The sequence below is a fragment of the Alexandromys fortis genome, unplaced genomic scaffold (genome assembly GCF_014885135.2).
Source record: "Alexandromys fortis isolate MF-2015 unplaced genomic scaffold, M_Fortis_MF-2015_v1.1 scaffold_10, whole genome shotgun sequence".
Taxonomy (NCBI): domain Eukaryota; kingdom Metazoa; phylum Chordata; class Mammalia; order Rodentia; family Cricetidae; genus Alexandromys; species Alexandromys fortis.
Window position 1 is genome coordinate 4,727,383 of NW_026067895.1, and position 18,230 is coordinate 4,745,612.

The 18,230-nt window shown below is 37.6% G+C and overlaps 1 pseudogene; it reads right to left on the bottom strand.

Annotated features, from left to right (window-relative positions):
- Positions 1 to 2,802: 2,802 nt before the first annotated feature.
- Positions 2,803 to 12,724, bottom strand: LOC126512476 (eukaryotic translation initiation factor 3 subunit I-like; annotated as a pseudogene).
- Between the last annotated feature and the right edge of the window lie 5,506 nt (positions 12,725 to 18,230).

The window sequence follows — 18,230 nt, forward strand, 5'->3', positions numbered from 1 at the left end:
TTTGGCTATGTTCCTTGGGCCTTCAGTGTTGGAAAGGGATTGATTTTAATGTGTGGTCAGAGGTACATTTTCAAAATATAGGGATGAGAAATGACTTTATAAAGAGGACCAAATTTTTTCAGGAATTAGTCCAGCAAAAATGGAACTTTTTAAAACTACAACGTTTCTGTAAGCAATCAGTCTAGTGAAACAGAAGCCTCTAGAGTGGGAGACAGTCTTTTTCAGCTATATATCCCATAGAATATTAATATCCATACTATACAAAAAACTTTAAAAAATAAAAAAATCCAATAAAACATTGACTATAGATTTGAATAAAGATCTCCTAAAAGAAGAAATAAGAATGATTAGGAAATATCTAAAAATAAGTTTAAGATATTTACCAATAAGAGAAATGTAAATTAAAACTACCTTGAAATTAATCTTATCCCAATCAAAATGGCTAAAGTTAAAGCAAACACGGTACAAAAACACTTATAAAGGTATGGGGACAAAGGAGGAGTGGGGTGTGAAGAGGGTTTGAAATGATACAAATATAGTGCACTCAAGCATGAAACCCTCAAATAAAAACATACAAAATAAAATGAAAATCACAAAAGCTACTTTCCAAGCTGTATTTGAATGTCACAGTGGTATTTGTGGCTAAGCACAAACACAGTAACTGGAAGGACATGCCGTGAATGACGTGATATTCAGGCTGTTATCTGTGTCTCAAGTGTGTTTTCTTTCCCTCTCAAGCCTACAAAAACGCCATTTGTTTCTATTCAGTCTTGAAATTTTTTTGTAGGAAGCACTGGGGCAACTTATCTATTTGAAAGGGGCCAATGCATCATTATCTGCTTCATTCAGTCAAGTGTTTACTAAGGCGGAACACAAGTAACAAAAGTGATTGATACCAATCTTAACCAATGTTACTATCTGCACTTTTCTGATGCCTGTGGATGTGAACATTGTAAGCATTCTGAGGAGAAAAAGGACAGATTTGAAATATGCTCTAAATGAACAGAAGCAAAATAACCAATCTATAGTGGTCTATATTCAAAATGGTCCTATGAGGGAGAGTTGGCGCTATAAATCCTTATATGTACTGTTAATTTGTTTAATTTTTCTGTGTAAAACGATAGCTTACAAGTAGGTTAACACAACATAATGCTATGGGACATGGTCTGTATCTGGTCAATTATATTTTAAATAAACGCTGATTGGCCAGTAGCCAGGCAGGTAGTATAGGCGGAGCAACCAGGCAGGAAGTAGAGGCAGGGCAATGAGAACAGGAGAATTCTAGGAAGAGGACAGAGTCATGATCCAGACACAGAGCAAATGAGATGTGACTGCCTCACCGAAAAAGGTACCTAGCAACGTGGCTAACATAGACAAGAATAATGGGCTAATATAAGTTATAAGAGTTAATAAGAAGCCTGAGCTAATGGGCCAATCAGTATATAACTAATGTAGACCTCTGTGTGATTTCTTTGGGACTTAAGGATTGTGGGAATCAGGTAGGACAAAAACCTCAGTCAACAATATAAAGTACTTACCCATGATTCCCAGGGACACACATAGTGGAATTTAGTGTTTTCTGAAGGAATATGGCAATTTGTTCAACAAATTTTGTTTCTTTCCCATAAGGTAGCTTTGTCAGTGGGGTATGGTTATTTACTGTAGATTAATTTTCCGTTCATCTTTTATACGTAAGTAGGACCGTATTTCTGTGACTCATCACAGAGAATGAGCAGAAACGGTTCTGTTACTTCAGGGCCAGGATGCTACACTTTCTGAGATACTTTGTCAGATGTTGGGCATAAAGACTAAGACAATTACCTACCACTATAGTAATTTATGCTGAACTTTGAAGGAGAACTGAGTTCTTGTATTAAAATGTTTAAAATCTGGAGGCTATGATAGTGAGCAGCTATTTCTCAATAAATATGTTTATTTTTTGATCCCTTTCTCCAGATCTTCCTTTGCACTCCATCAATTTAATATCCTTCCAACATCCAGTCTGATTCATAATTTCATTGCTAAACTTCATTTTTATTCTTGCCTCTAATTTTAATTTGTGATACTTTAAATTATTATTTCTTAATATTTATATATTTAGTAGCCTATTAACTATATAGAAAGACATTTTTCTCTCACATGCAAACTCTAGATTTCATTTACTTTATTTAAAATTATTTTCTTAATTCTTCCAGAATTTTTTACCTTGTAATTTGAACATCTTCATTGCTATATTCTATCTACTCTCAGATTCAGTCTCCATTCTAGCCAACTTTCTGCTCCTATTTTTTAATCCATCATGTCCCATTGGTATTGTCTATTTGATGTTAGGTGTGTGGACATCCATTAGTGACTAGAGTTTGTTAGATGTACCAGTATCCATATCCTTAAAATAACTTTACTCTCACTTTCCTGGTCATCTATCAATTACCAACGGCATCTTGTCTATGGGGCAGACTTCAGGTCCATTTCCCTCCTCAAGACTGGGATTTTGTCTGTCCTGAGCCTGAATAGGCTTTGTACATACAGTCACAGCTGCAGTGAGTCCATCTCTGTTACTTGCCTATTGTGACGAGATAACACTGCTTCACTGTGGTCATTTACTACCTTCAGCTCTTATAATCTTTCTAGCTCCTCTTTACAAAGGAATCCTGAGCCTTGAGAAGAGACGGTGATGGGTTGATGTTGCAGTTAGGGCTGAATATTCCAAAATCACTGCTCTCTGTGTCCCTGTGCCAATCCCTATCTGCTATAAAAAGAAATTCTTCCAATAAGCTTTGAGAGATATTCTAATCTATGGTATTACAAGGAGTTTATAGGCACTGGATTAATATGTCCTATTAGAAGAGCAACAATAGCATATTTGAATTCATAGAAGTTTGTATAAGTCAGAAAGTGTAAAAGGAATCATGATAGGAGGGGAAATATCTTACAGGAGAGTGAAAATGCAGAGGTGTTGGAATATACATCATAAGGAAGAAGAAAGAGAAATTACATGGGGCAATGAAAAAAGCACTGGAGGTGAAGGCAGTGGCCACTAGAAAAGGCAGTGATAGATGGGAAAAAATGAAAACATAATATAATGACACATAAATGTGAAGATACAATCAGTTGCTGTTTATGGTAACACAAAATTAATAAATATTGAAAGATAGGGTAAAACAGGGTTATTGTAATGTTGACAGTCCACATTAAGGCTTTCTTTGGAGGGATCATGAAGCTAGTATTATGGTACATAATTTGCTTTGTGGACTCTCAAAATGTCAGGCAGCCTGCTTTTCAAATAAGAAGCATAATTATTTCTGTCTCTTCTTAGATATTTTCTGTATTAAGAAAGAAACAATACATATGACAATCTGAATGAAAACAAAAACAAAAAAAAACCAAAACATCCAAAACAGAAGGTTTTGTTTGGATGCCAAAGAGACTAAAATATCAGAGCAAATTACGCCAAATTGGTATCTATCAAGCACAGATCCACCGAATTGTTGTTTGATGCACTTTATGTCATATTTTCAAACATGTTTTTCTTCATAATGGTAAAATGAGGGTCATTTGGTCTTTGTCCAATTTGAGATATGTGTGTGCAAACACAAATGTCCGTTAGTGGGTACGTTGCAGAAGAAAACTTTATTTTAAAGGCTCTGGGCTTCTGTGCTGCCATGGATACAAATGCTCTCTTCTGGTCTACTGGGGCCACTGCCACAGTATCTTAGAACTTAAATGAAGTGCCAAGTTATTTAATGTGCACAGTTAAAATGTTTTAAATATTTAGTTTCATGTGAAGAGTCTGAACTACCATCTATCAACTGTCAATTGCAAACAGAAGTGATCTGAATATAATATCAGTCTGGGGAATAATTGTGATTAGATGATGACTATCACTTTAAGATGTAACAGAACGAATGTTAAGATACAGTGTGGGAGAGAGGAAGAGGTGCATGTGTTCTCAGTTGAGATAGACCTGCCTTGAGTTCCTGAGTTATGTAAGCTTCTGAATCAGTTTTCTCACTTGTAAGTGGTAGATTTAGAAGCAATTATTGGAAATAAATCCTGGCATATTTTGAATGCTCAGGCTCAACTGTAATTAGTTCACATATGCAAATCTTGTCATGTGAGAATTACTTTTCATTTTCTTAACTAGAAAATGTTTCCTTATAGTTTAAAGTCATGAAGAATGGGTGTGTTAAGAAGAATTCTGTATTAATCAGTTCTCGTCACAGTAATGCACTGTAACAAGCCTCTCTATGGTTGGTTGCTGCAATTGGAGAATATATATACATATACATATGTACATATGTATATATGCATGAGGCCAAATCTTTAGCAGTGCAAGGGAAGGGAGAATAGACTCCTCAATGCAGTTTGCTTAAGTTGAAGTGGAGGATAAGTAGAGGTCAAAGGAAAGTTTAGAAAGGACCATCCCAACAGGACCAGGATGTACGGTCAGAGCTCTGAAAGGACTATATGAAATGAGTAAGCCAGCAAGGGCAGCAGAATTTTTGTAGAGAAGTTGTTGAAGACATGGCCAGCAGCATCAGTTAGAGTGGGACTCAACAGACACTGGCAATGCTTTTCTGAATCAAAAGTGTCTTTCCTGCAGACCCTCCTTGATTCTCAACTGCCCTATGATGACCAGGCATTTCCAGTCACACAATTTTAGAAACTGTTTCTGTTAAGTGTTTTAATTGAACATTCATGTTAGGATTATGGGAATACCAGCTTGCTGCTATAAAACTGAAAACTCAGCAGAGAGTTGGCCATTTAGAGAGGCGATGGAAGAGCTACAATGAAACATGAGGACAAAAGCAATGTGAGACTAAAAAAGAAAGCAGCACCAATGACATTTGGTTAGCTGTGATGCTTCCCAGACTATCCTGGGAAACTCCTAGGACCATGCTTCCTTGGTGCAAACCTCGTGAAAAATCTCCTTATAGTGATATCGCCTGCTATGAAACTCAACCAACTCTCTTCCTAAGTACATTGCAGACTTTGGCCTTTGAAGATGAACATGGGAACACACACTTGCATTTCTAAAATGTGGAAAATGCTAAAGCAGGAGGATAAGACATTCAAGGCCAGCATAAGCCACATCGTGAGGTACAGACTAGCCTGGATGCCAAGTGAGATACTTTCTCAAAAACTAGCAGCCAGAGGAATAGCAGGGAAGTATTTGTATTTTATGGTAAAGCAATAATAAAATGACAGTTATGATAATAGTTCATATTTACAGAATACTTGCTGTGTAGGTAAGAGTCATGTGAACCTACTCTGTGGGTAGCATATCATTTAATACTCTAAACAAGCTGAAGATCTCACTATTATTATTAAACCCTAATTACAGATAGATGTAAATTAATGTACAAAGTAAATCAATCTAATCTAAAAATCTCTGTGCTTCGCAAACACACTGGAAAGTCTGATGAGGGTGACAAAGCTGGTGGGAAAGTGGTTACCATGGACAAGAAGAAGGAAGGCATGAACTGAATGGCGTGGGTAGAATAGAGCAGGAGATTGCTTCTGAGCATGGTCAGGAGACGAGAGTACAGCAGGAGTAAGGAGGTGGCGAGGTGGGGAAGAGTCAGAATTTTCTTCAGGTTTTGGACTGGAGTAAATAGTTGCTGGTCATTCCCTGAGGTACCAAGCATTAAGTTGAGGACCAGAAGTTTCTAGGGTGATGGTGTTTGTGATCATACTGCTAGATTTGACACAGTGCCCTGAATCCCATCTACTTGCTTTACTTCTTTCTGGTCCTCTGTCCATCAGTTTCACACCTCAGTATCGAGTTACACACCAATTACAAACTTATACCAATTGTTTTATATCTGTCTGACTGTCTTTCTATATATCTACTCAGCCAGCCAGCCATCTATCCATCCATCCATCTATCCGTCACTTCTAAGATAAGTTGTCTCTTTCTATGGACAATAGGAAAACAGGAAATGGTGTATATAAGCAATGTAAGGGTTGATACTGATCTCCTCTCACTCTGAATTATTTCAGTAGTCTTGTAACTGTTCTCCAACCTTTTCCTCTGAGACTAAAAACTGTGTCAGAGTGCAGGGAAAGTGGTGAAGGGTTGGATACTGATTGTTCCTCTATATTTTTTCCAGAAGTATTTTTTTCTATACTCTGCTCCCTCTGCTGTTTCTTGACATAGCCAATGTCTTTTAGCTCAGCATTTAGTGCTGTGTGACACTGCTCTTGTACACTGTACAGATCTGTTTAATAAAATGTTGATTGGCCAGTAGCCAGGCAGGAAAGCATAGTGGGGAGACCAGACTAAGAGAATTCTGGGAAGAGGGAAGGTAGACAGTCAGTCACCAGCCAGACGTAGAGGAAGCAAGATGAGCATGCTGCACTGAAAAATGGTACCAAGCCATGTGGCTAAACATAGACAAGCATTTTTGGGTTAATTTTAGTTGTAAGAGTTAGTTAATAATAAGCCTAAGCTACTAGACCAAACAGTTTATAATTAATATAAGCCTCTGTATATTTCTTTGGGACTGAACAGCTGTGGGACTGGGCAGGACAGGAACTTTCATCTAGAAATGGTATCCAAACATTTGGCAAGAATTTCCACATGAAGCCTGAGAAAGCTTAAAAAAAAATTATTCCAGACAGACAAGAACAGAGGCAAGTGCAGCTTCTTGGTAACCATCTACACTCTGAGAGGCTCTGTTTGCTACTGGCAAGCAGAGGTGCAGCTCCTTTAAGAAATGCTTCCTGGTATTGTGATTTGTAGGCCGATTTTCTTTGCTTTATGTTTAAAAAACACGTATGAATGAGTACATGTGATAATTTTCTTTCTGAGTGTGCATTACTTCATTCAATATGATGTTTTCTAGCTCCATCCATTTGCCTGCAAATTTCAAGATGTCATTTTTTTTTGTTGTGTGGGACTGCATTTTCCTTATCCATTCTTTGGTTGAGGGGCATTTAGATTGTTTCCCAGTTCTGGCTATGATGAACAGTGCTGCTATGAACATAGACAGCAATGAAGGCCCTAAGAGAAAAATACATGGATCTCTTTCTACATGGGAAGTAGAAAAGGATAGGATCTCCTGGGTAAATTAGGAGCATGGGTACAAAGGGAGAGGGTTGAAAGGGAGGGGAGAGAAAAGGAGGGAAACAGAGAGAAAGGGAGGGGAACAGAGAAAAATGTATAGCTCAAGAAAATCAATAAAAAAATAATACATAAAAAGAAAGACTTTCTGGGTCAATATTAGCAGTAAAAACTTCCTGGTGGCTCTTTTAAGAGACCCTGCCACCAAACACTTAAATGGTGTTCAAGAACAGCTAGCGGTTTTCTTTTTGGTGGTGTATTGGACCTGGAAGCTTTGCAGAACTGTGGCAATAAACATACTCCTTCCTGTACCTCTGTCATGAAGCTTGATTCTCAGAAAACTAAGAAATGGGGCAAAAACAGCTACCAAAGCTTCAGCTTTAATTCTAACCATGCTGCTTACAGATTAAAGACTTTTGTTGTAAGTAAAAGATAGATATATACAGTAAAGGCAGATTCAGATGGGAAAAAAAAAAACAAAAATAAAAACAAAAAATTCACTGAAAGTTTACAGTGTGTTTAAAAATATACATAGGCTTGGGAGAGAAAAGAAAAAGGACAGAGAAAGTCCGTGAGAAAAGAAATAGAGTAGCTGGGAGTGGTGGCACATGCCTTTAATCACAGCACTTGGGAGGCAGAGGCAACTGGATCTCTGTGAGTTCAAGCCAGCCTGATTTACAGAGTGAGATCCAGGACAGACAAAGATACAAAGAGAAATCTTGTCTCAAAACCACAAAAATTAAAAATAAAAATGAAAAAAATAAAATAAAAAAGCCACATAAAGGTGGACAATACACAAAGAGTCTGGATTGTTTGACTGCTGAGGAAGAAGCAATACCTGCTAAAAGACATTTGATTATAAATGCTGCTGGATTAATCCAACTTGTTTATTATGAAAATGCCTTGACATCAAAATTGAAGTCAAAAGATATATTACTTTGGAGAAGAGGTATTTTGTTTTTGTTTCCACAGGTAATAAGAGGTTGCGGATTCATTCTAGGTTAAGAAAAATAAGGTTTGATTAAGGAAGCCCCCATAAAAAGTCTCCAGTGTGAATGGATGGCCTAGATGATCCAATGTCTCAGAGCACCTCTGTTGCAGTTTTCTTTGAGTTCCACATACAGGACAGCTTCAAGACTGCTTACTGAGACGGTTCAGACTCACAGAATTCTCTAGTCAGGATTTGCCCATAATCCTAAATTTTCTTTAGGTCCCCATAAGAATATCAGTGTTCCCCAATCAGCAGGAATTAGCCTAGAAAACTACATCCACATTCCCCCCAAATGAATTATGTTTGTTTTTGTTTAGAGTGTTGGCTAAAAATTGTTATGGATAATGAATAAGAAAAAAGGTAAAGAAAAATAATTAGATTCAGAGTTCTTGTTTTGAAAAGGAAAAGGGTGAAATGCTATAGGAAACTGTTCTTGCATACTTCAAAGATGTGTTATTCTTATTAGTTTAATGAAATGCTGATTGGCCAGTAGCCAGACAGGAAGTATAGGCATGGCGACCAGACTAAGAGAATTCTGGGAAGAGAAAAGGCAGAGTCAGTCAGAAGCTAGATGCAGAGGAAACAAGATGAGAATGTTGTACTGAGAAAAGGTACCGAGCCATGTGGCTAAACATAGATAAAAATTAATTTAATTAGGTTAATTTAAGTTGTAAGAGCTAGTTAGTAATAAGCCTGAGCTAATAGGCCAAACAGTTTATAATTAGTTTAAGCCTCTGTGTGTTTTTTTAGGATGGAACAGCTGCAGGACTGAGCAGGACAGAAACTTTCATCTAGATTATTTCTGGGTCGATTTGGAAATAGTAAATTAGGATGGTGATGCCATGTGATGGAAGAGCTTTTCTATAGTAGACACAAAAAATATAAGGGACGATGGTCACTTTTTTCTCTTTTTTTCCTCTTTGTATTTCATATAGGCTTTAACTTCTGAGGATGGCATCACCCACATTCCTGGGTAGCATTTCCCTCATTAGTATATCCTGTCTGGGAATTCCCTCACAGATATCCAGATATGTACCTCACTGTTTTTTTTTTTTTTGGGTGATTATCAATGCATGCAGGTGGGTAATGAAGAGTAACCATTAGAACATCTTAATAAAGACAAGAAGTGTCTTTTTTGTGCTTTTATTTTATACTTCTGTAATGATTTATGATATAAGACATTTTTTCTTTGCTTATTTGTCATTATTCTTTTTTGAAGAAGTGCCTATTCAAGTCAATTGATAATTTTATTATGATTATTTTGTTGTTGAGCTATAGGTATTCTTCATATATCTTAGTTACTAGATACTTACTGGATATGTTATTTATAGATATTTTCTGCCACTATTTTTTTATTCTGCTGATTATATAACGGTTTCTTCTTAGAAAGATCTTGATATATTATTAATTCAGTCAGAATCAAGAGTTGAAAATGCAGCATCATAAATGTAATTAGAATAGTAGAATGACCTTGAATTAGAGACGACTCTTATTATAAATCAGACTTTGCTTTGAGACTAACACAATGGATAATTTTGTTGCGACCATCAGATAAGCAAAGTAACACTTTTACTAACATGAGTTTTTATTTGAAGAACAAAGGATCATTTTTTTTTTTTAGTTTTTGTCAGCTATTACCAATACTAGTAAAATGTAGTGTCCATCAAGAGTTGCAGTTGGTATCCTAATTGAAACTCACTGAGGCTGTTATGCCAATCATTACCCACTTAAACGCACTCTGGATTAAAAACTCCTGTAGTCTCTGTTGCTGCAGACCTTGAGGAAGTACAGTAATGTTGTAGGCAACAATCTTATTTTGGCTTTAGGTACTAAAGAAAAGAAAGGAGGAGTCTTTTCAACTTTAAATAGCATGTTTACTTTTGATTGGTGTTGCCTTTAATTGCCTGTCTCAGAGTGTAAATTTTAATTGGTTGCTTCATGCTTTCTCCACCCAAGCATCTATAAATCTCCAGTATATATTAACTTAACACAGAGCTTTTAAAAAAGATTTATGTTCATTTCAGACTTACAAGCTAGAGAACAACTCCCGAGTTAGGCAGAATTCACTGCAAGAATCCCATTCAGCTTTTTAAAAAAACACCTAGAAATTCTTGCAGAACTTTAAAACTCACTCACCTCTAAGCATAATTTTGACCTGTTAGCATGTGAAATGCAGTGGATTAAGTTAACATGCACATTATGGGTTGCACACACACAAGATAAAAATAACACCAGAACTAAAGTTCCAGCCCGATTCTATTTTCTCATACAACAGAGTACCTACTTCCTTGTTTATTGAGTGGATGACTATAGGAAAATAAGAATGATTCGTGTGGCTTCGAATTAAATACTTACAGGTATGGACCCTATTCTGATTAGGTTGCATTTAATTTTGTTTTGTAGTCTGAATATCTGAATAAAAAATATATTTAAAGATACATTAATTATACCTTTACCCTGAAAAGGTGCAAGGAAGTTGTGAGAAGCAGAGTTTTTTGAAAGAAAGGCTATGGAATCCAAGAAACCCAGATTCTCCAGCCTTTGCTTTTGAAAGTAATTATCTTTGTGACTGTGTGCAGGTCATTTGTACTTTCAAGCTGTTGTTCCCCTAATTAATCTCAGCTCATATGACTTTAACATTAAGTTTCTACCTGTCTACATAATTATACCCAAAAAGCAGGGCAGGGGAAATACTTTTCTGTTTGTCTATATCCACCCAACATGTGCTTCCTTGTGTTATCTTACATCAGTTACCATAAGCTTGGCCAAGCTCACTCCATTTAGAATAGTAACATAAAAGCAGGATTTCCTTGTTTAATTATTTACATGTCACATACAGAGGACATATGATCACTCCATCCTGAATGCAGATGGGCAGGGCGAGAACAGTTATAATTTCTGAGACATAGCTGTATTACTCAGTCAGGGAACCAAAAAAAAAGTCATTTGTACCAAAGTACAAAACATGTAGGTATAAAAAAGAAGATATGATTTTCATTGCAGTCTGATACATATATGAATTTAATCATTACAAGCTAGGTCTTGAAAATTCTGTCTTTGTTATAATATCATCTAATATCTGCATCATATCCAGAGGGAAGTTGCCAAAAGGAGGAAGGATTTATAACCACTGGTGGTATAGATGGGGAAGTTTGGGGAAAGATTGTTCATAGTGTGCTAGAAACTAAAGCAAAGCAATTTATATTTTTGAGGCCTAAACAGACAAAAAGATGGAAGTTTTAAAATTCAATTTATATTTCATTGGTAACCGATTTACTCAATATGAGTAAAACCTTTTGAACAATTTGAAGAGACTAATAATAGCTGGGGTTGCCTGTGGGGCGGACTGTTTTCTAAAATGGGAGTTGTTTAAGCAGAGGTCAGAGCAGTAGACAAACTCAAACAGCTTTTCAGGCACTAACCCAATAAGCAAAGTGGGTCAGTTGAGGCAAATGAGCAGTATGCAGTCCACTGAAGCTAAAGTTTCTGAAGTTTTGAAAGAATCAAGAAATCACGATTTTCATGTTTGCCTCTTATGGATCTGTGTTGGCCCAATTTCTTTTTAAAAATTACTACTATTAATTTTTGGAGAATTTCAGACATTGTATTTTTGTCATATTCATCCCTATAACCCCGATCTTCTGCCAGATCCAGTATACCAACCCAACTTTGTGTCCTCATTTTTTTTTTTTATTTTTAACAAACTAATTTCTTACAGTCTAAAAACCCTTTTGAGCAGCCTCACCCACATGGATGGAGATTCAGTTTCTTCTATGGGTCGAAGGAAAGGATGTGGACGTAACCGTCTTTGCCACCGCTGCTGTAGCTCTTGTCATCACGTCCAAAGTGGCCCTTGACTCTTCCAAACTCCTCTTCAAAAGCCAAATGGAAGAATCTGGCTTCAAACTTTCCAATCCTGGTGGAGGTTGTGCTTATGTCCATGGCTTCCTGACCACCTTCCAGCACCACATGGTCATAGATGATAGAGAAGGCAGCTGAGTTGAAAGGAGCATTATGTTTGGAAAGTCCTCTATCTTTAAGACTTGTGGAGTCAAAGAACTTAGCTGTGTTGTCCTTGGGTGAGATGACAAAGATGGTCATAGCTCTAGACAACTGGATGTCACTGATGTGCCGGGAGTGATCCTGAGCATTCACTAACACCTCCTCAGACTTGGCACTATACTGATTGAGTGTTCCACTGTCATGGCCTGTGATGATGCACTACCCCCAGGAGTCCCCAAACAGCTTTGTTGATCTTGTAGGGGATCTTCATGTTGGGCTCATTGCTGTCAATTTGGCTTGGATCCTGTAAATCAAAGCCAGATCATCTGCTTGTCTGTGGAGAGCATGATGATGTTGCCTCCAAAGTTAAAGCCATGGGTGTGGATGGCTAAGTTGGTCTTCAGTGGATTCAACTGCTTCCCTGTTTCACAATCCCAGAGACAACAGCTGTTGTCAGTTGAACAAGTAAGGAAATGCTTGGTGTCCCAGTCAGCTTCCACACACCACACAGCTCCAGTACAGCCCATGTAGGTGTCCAGCCTCTCGCCACTCACTGAGTACTACACATTGATGATAGGCTCTTAGGCCACGGTAAAGAGAAAGTCTCCTTCACAGTTGTACTGTGTGATGAACCGTTCATGGCACCGCAGCAGGATGGTCTACATACCAGCGGTGATGTGAGGAGAGAGGCATATTCTCGTGTTTTATAAGCTATCAAGTCCTACTAATACTGCCTATACATTCATAGGTATATGACTATTCACTAGAGTCTACTAGAGTCTGTTAGACTAACCAGGGTCAACACTCCTAAGCAAGGAAACCATCTATGACCAAGAAGCTATAGAGTATGAATAGTTCCTCAGCTAGAGGTTAAATTTAGCAGGCATTAAGACCAATAACTGACAAATGGGTTCACATGAAACTAAAAAGTGTCTATCTGGCAAAGGACACAGTCACTGGCATGAAGCTGCCTACAGAATTGGAAAAAATCTTTGCCAGGTACCCAACTAATAGAAGGGTATCAATTAGAATGTACAAAGAACTAAAAAAAAAAAACTACCCTATCAAATATCAAGAAAAAAACAAACAAAACAAAAATAACCAAATGAGAAAATAGGACATAGAAATAAACAGAGCCTTTTCAAAAGACAAAAAACAAACAGTTAAGAGATACATTTTCAAAAAAATGCTCAACATTCTTAGCAATCAGAAAAAAATACAAATTAAAACTATTCTAAAATTCATCTTAATAACTGAGAATGTTTAATAAACAAAGCAAGCAAACAAACAAACAGAAAACAAATGAGAACAAGCGCTGGAGAAGATATGAGGTCAGGGAGAGAAATTCTTTACTATGGAGGAGAATAGAAACTAGAACAGTGACTATCGGAGTCAGTGTGCAAAATCCTCAAAAAGCTAGAAATAACACATCACACAACTAGCTATTTGACTTTAGGGTGTAAACTAAATTGCATCTTGAAGAACCAACCTCAATGGATCGGAGCAGAGATTAATCCGTCTGGTGTCATCTCTGTACCCTTCTTACAAAACTCACCCATATTCTCACCTGTAGTCCTCACAAAACTAGGTGGTGTGGTGGCATAGTCTATAATATCAAGTCACTGAACTTCAGAAATAAATGATATTCATGATTAACTTGTGACATAAAGCTTCATTGAATTTATAGTATGCATAACTACGTAGAATTAGGAGTTATTTCAATAAAAATATGTATGAGAAGAGACACAATGTCTTGAACATTTTCAGAGAGAATACTTTCATAGTCAACCACATAAAGACAAAAAGGAAAGGAGGTGGCTTCATGTAGATTCTGCAGAGCTGCACAGTACTTCAGAGAGTGTGGACATCACATGCCAGGTTTAGGATTAGTAGGGCTCAAGATCAAGTACCAGTTATAGGGTCTTTCATTGTTTATAATTCCTTACAATGTAACTAAAATTGTGCTATCTTCATTTGCATATGGAATTTAACCCATTTTCCCAGAGATCTACAGAGTTTCCTATCTCACTCTATCTTTCTGTCCTGCAAACAAAGTTCTTCCTTTGACTCGTGCCTTGAGTCAGGTGGCTGTTGCTCCTCTTGGCCCTAAGTCAGTACAAACCGATTCTATTGGGCTCTGTGCCACCAAAGGCAGGGGGTAAGGACTAGTTGAGCCATTACCCACTTTTAGACAGTTTTTGCCTCCCAGTCATGTAGATTGCTTTTGTCACAGGACAAAGCCCTGTGAACAGGGCCAGATGTGTTCATCAAACCTTAGAAGAAATAGAAAGGGGCCATACTGTAGAGCAGCTTATAGCTTAATTCTGAATTTCAGACCAATTCTGTTTTTGTTTTTCTCAGTGTTGCAGTGGCAATTTACAAGATGAAGATTTCTTCACACATCCTATTATTTCCCCTCTCTTCCACATCTCGTCTGCCCTAACCTTCATGTTCGGTTTTTCTTATTTCTTGATGATGCTCAGCTGCTCATCACCTTTCATTAAACCCTTAACTCCACCTTGTTTATCTGGCTTCTTGTTAGAGTACACGATCTTATAGTTCTGTCCTAGGCCTTTTAACATATACAGTGCTGTGGAAATCTGCTAGACATTCTGGTTCTTTTGGAAGCTATCACTTTCAAGCAAAATGATAAACTGAGTCACAGAAGTTTTTGTTACAATAGGTCTTTGGAGTTAATCTGATCTTGTTTTGCCTTTCCCCTTGTTTAGTCTCTGCAGTCTAAGGAAGGGAGTCGTTTAGAGTCAGCTGGCTCACGATTTCCAAGGTACAAATGCAATTTAAGTGCTCTTTGTTTGCTTGCTTCCTTGTCTCTATTGTGGGATACATCGTTTAACATGTGGAATTGTCAAAAAGGGTGGTGTGTTTAAAAAAGGAACTACTACAGCCAGATGTGAATGGGTTCAAATTTCAAAGCATATTTTCTAAATTTGAAAGAAATTTCCCAATTAGGGCTACTGTAATAGCTAATCAGGGCTTTGTAGGGAAAGGTATGGGCATATGGACACACACATACATATTTAAAGGGTAGCCTGAAAGGCTGGAGACAGACTCACAGTTCAAGTCATAAGGAATCCCACCATTTTCTATTATGGCCTTCAACTGGAAACCATCCAACTTGTAGACAGATAATCTGTTCAATTCATTTATTCCTGGCTCGTTAATTTAAATATCAATACATATGAAGAGATTTTCATAGAAACACCTGGAATAAAATTTGACCAGAAATCAGAATGCTGTGGTCTCATCAAGTTGATATATATATATATACATATATATATACATAAATAAGATGGTAAGGCTGATTTTAATTTCCACAGATGATAAGGAAAAAAGAGAAATACATTTTTATGTTTTATGGTTATCATTTATAAAAAGATAGCTAACAGAGTAGAGGTCATTTGCTACATAATAATTTCTAAACCTAACCATAATTCCTCAAACACAGTCTTACTTAGGATCTTGCCCTGTGGTATAAGTGAGGTATTTTAAGAATTATTGTTTTCGAAGAAATGCAGGCTGGTTTTGTAAGAGTGAGTCTAAGAAATACTCCTCATAAAATTAGTAACAGCCATTTTCATCTGTGTCATTAAATGGTCACTGGATTTTATCGGTGTGTGTCTAATTCCTAAGCTCTTCTTATGAATTGGAGCATATTTATAAATACTCACTTTTTTGAGGCTTGATTAAATCAACTTTTTAGATATCTTTGAATTGGGAACCACGCCATCTTCTGCATCCAATCTGTCAGCAAAGCCTGTCATTTTTGTCTTCAGCATCGCTTTAAAATTGCACTCTATCTCCTCCCTCTGCCAGAGCCTTAGCTTAATCTTTCATTGTTTCTTGTCTGAACCTTGGGATAGTTTCCAAATTTATCTTAGCTTCTGCTGGGTCACTTCGTACAGCCACCAGACAGCCTTTTATTGTCCCAGGATCAGAATGATACTTCATTTGGGACACTGTCTCTGATGTGTCAATGTGTAATAATGCAAAGCTCCAACACTGCTCCTCTGCCTGCAACTTGACCTTCGGTCACACCAAATCACCTAGACTATTTAGAAAATGCTATCATTTAAAACATTTCTGCCTTTGTACATTGATGTACATTTCTGCCTCTGTGTATTGCTCTGTAAATCCTTTTCTTAGGGTGAGCTATTATTCTCATGACTCTGGAAAAAATTCTAGTCACTTTTAAGACAGACTTTGAAGGCATCTCCCTTCTCACATACTTTTTGATACACAGACAAGAAGCAAGAAGCCACTCTTTAATCCTTCCCCAGAGCAACTTAAGCATTTGAGTTGCAAGTCCTTGGGTCTTAAATCCCGAACTTAGGATGAAAAGTTGAAATCGCAAATAACTATCATCATCCGTACACATCCCTTATAATTCTCAATCAGTAGAGCATGCAGGACCATATTCATGCCAGAGTAGCGATTGACAGCCAGTGCTCAGTGAGTTCCACAGAGCACTCCCCCACCCCCAGATATTGGGGCAGTTTGCGCTTTTATTAATTAAGCATCAGCAAAATAGTTGGCTTGCTATTAACTTATGGCTTAAAAACTTATGGCTTATAATCACACACACACACACACACAAGGAATGATCATGTCTTCAGAACTAGACAGGTATTCAGTGCTCAACGCTAAGCAGTGTGCACATGAGCAGCTGAGACAGACCATGAGAACTTCTGCTGGCTATCGTCTTTGCAAAAAGTTTCCCCTAACTCTCCCTAGCTAGTGTACCGTGTATAACTCATATATCAATTCAACTATGTGATAACCTTAACCCTAACTGTAATATTTGGAATTCTTTCAATGCCCCCAACACACACACACACACACACACACACACACACACACACACACACAATAGCTGTGGCACATTCATATTTCACAATTGGGGCTCTCACATTGCGGCAGTCTTTGTTTACATCCGGAGTCACTGCCCCTAGATTGGACAGCTCCATGACTGACCTCCGCTTTCCACCTCATTTTCCCCTCTTTGTACACACCGGGTTATTGCCAGACATTGTGTAAATGGCATCGAAAGCACAGGGCAAAGCACTGAGCTTCTCTTTGTGAGAACGTTCCAAGTAGGAAAGAGCAACATTAACATGTCTAGTAACTTATGTCGAGGTTTTATGCAGGATTGAAACTAATCTATTTGGTGGGCTTGTGAAAAATAATATAGGACAGCTAAAATACAACATAAATGCTAAATAATAAAGTGACAAGCACAATATGTCAGGGGATACATAGCAATGCAACTATGTCTGTTAAACATTTACTGTATTTTGTCTCTAAAATGTACAACAACAACAACCCACCAAATGGTGGCATCTGTGCTTATTTCCTCCCTGGTCCTCGATATTTGGAATCCTTTCAATGTTCAATTCCCAAAAAATGCAATAAATATTTTTACTTTGGTGATTCCTTATTTATCACTGGATTTGGTACTGGCCAGAATTGAGGGGCTACTCACATCATGTGACCTTCCTCCTACCATTTGACTTGTTTATATGTGGAAACTGATAAGAAAAAAAAAGGATCAGATGAATCCTGGGAAGAGGGTAAATGAGGAAGCTATAAGCAAAATTCTTTTTACAAATGATTTTGTGTGTGGTCCCAGGTGGGGTAGGAGGTCGGGGCAGTGGGTGTGGATGAAATCTCACCTCTTTGAGCACCAGGTGGCACTACTGTCTTCTCTCCTGACTACAGAATACCTGTCCAGAAATCCAAATTTTGCAAGAAAGGCTAGACAAGAACTGTGGAATTCTACAAATTATGAGAAGGAGTGGCCAGACAATGTTGCAGTCATGATGTCACCGAATGGGTGACATCCTAGGAAAGATGGTACTCATGTGATTTGGTGTTGCTAACCTCATGCTCGTGAGGTTAGAGTGTTAAAATTTTATTAGCTAGTTGATATGTCAAAATCCTAAAGGCAAAGACAGAAAACAATCAGAGAAGTCAAATGAAGTGACTCACTAATATAATACCTACTCAGTATCCTTTGGAAGGAACCTGTAACATCAAGAATGCGCCTCATCTTCTGCAGCTGTTAGCTTCTGTGAGACACCCAAGAGGCTAACTTCTCAAATACCCCTTTCTAATTTGCTATTAGTGGGTTTAGAAGACCATATGGAATCTGCA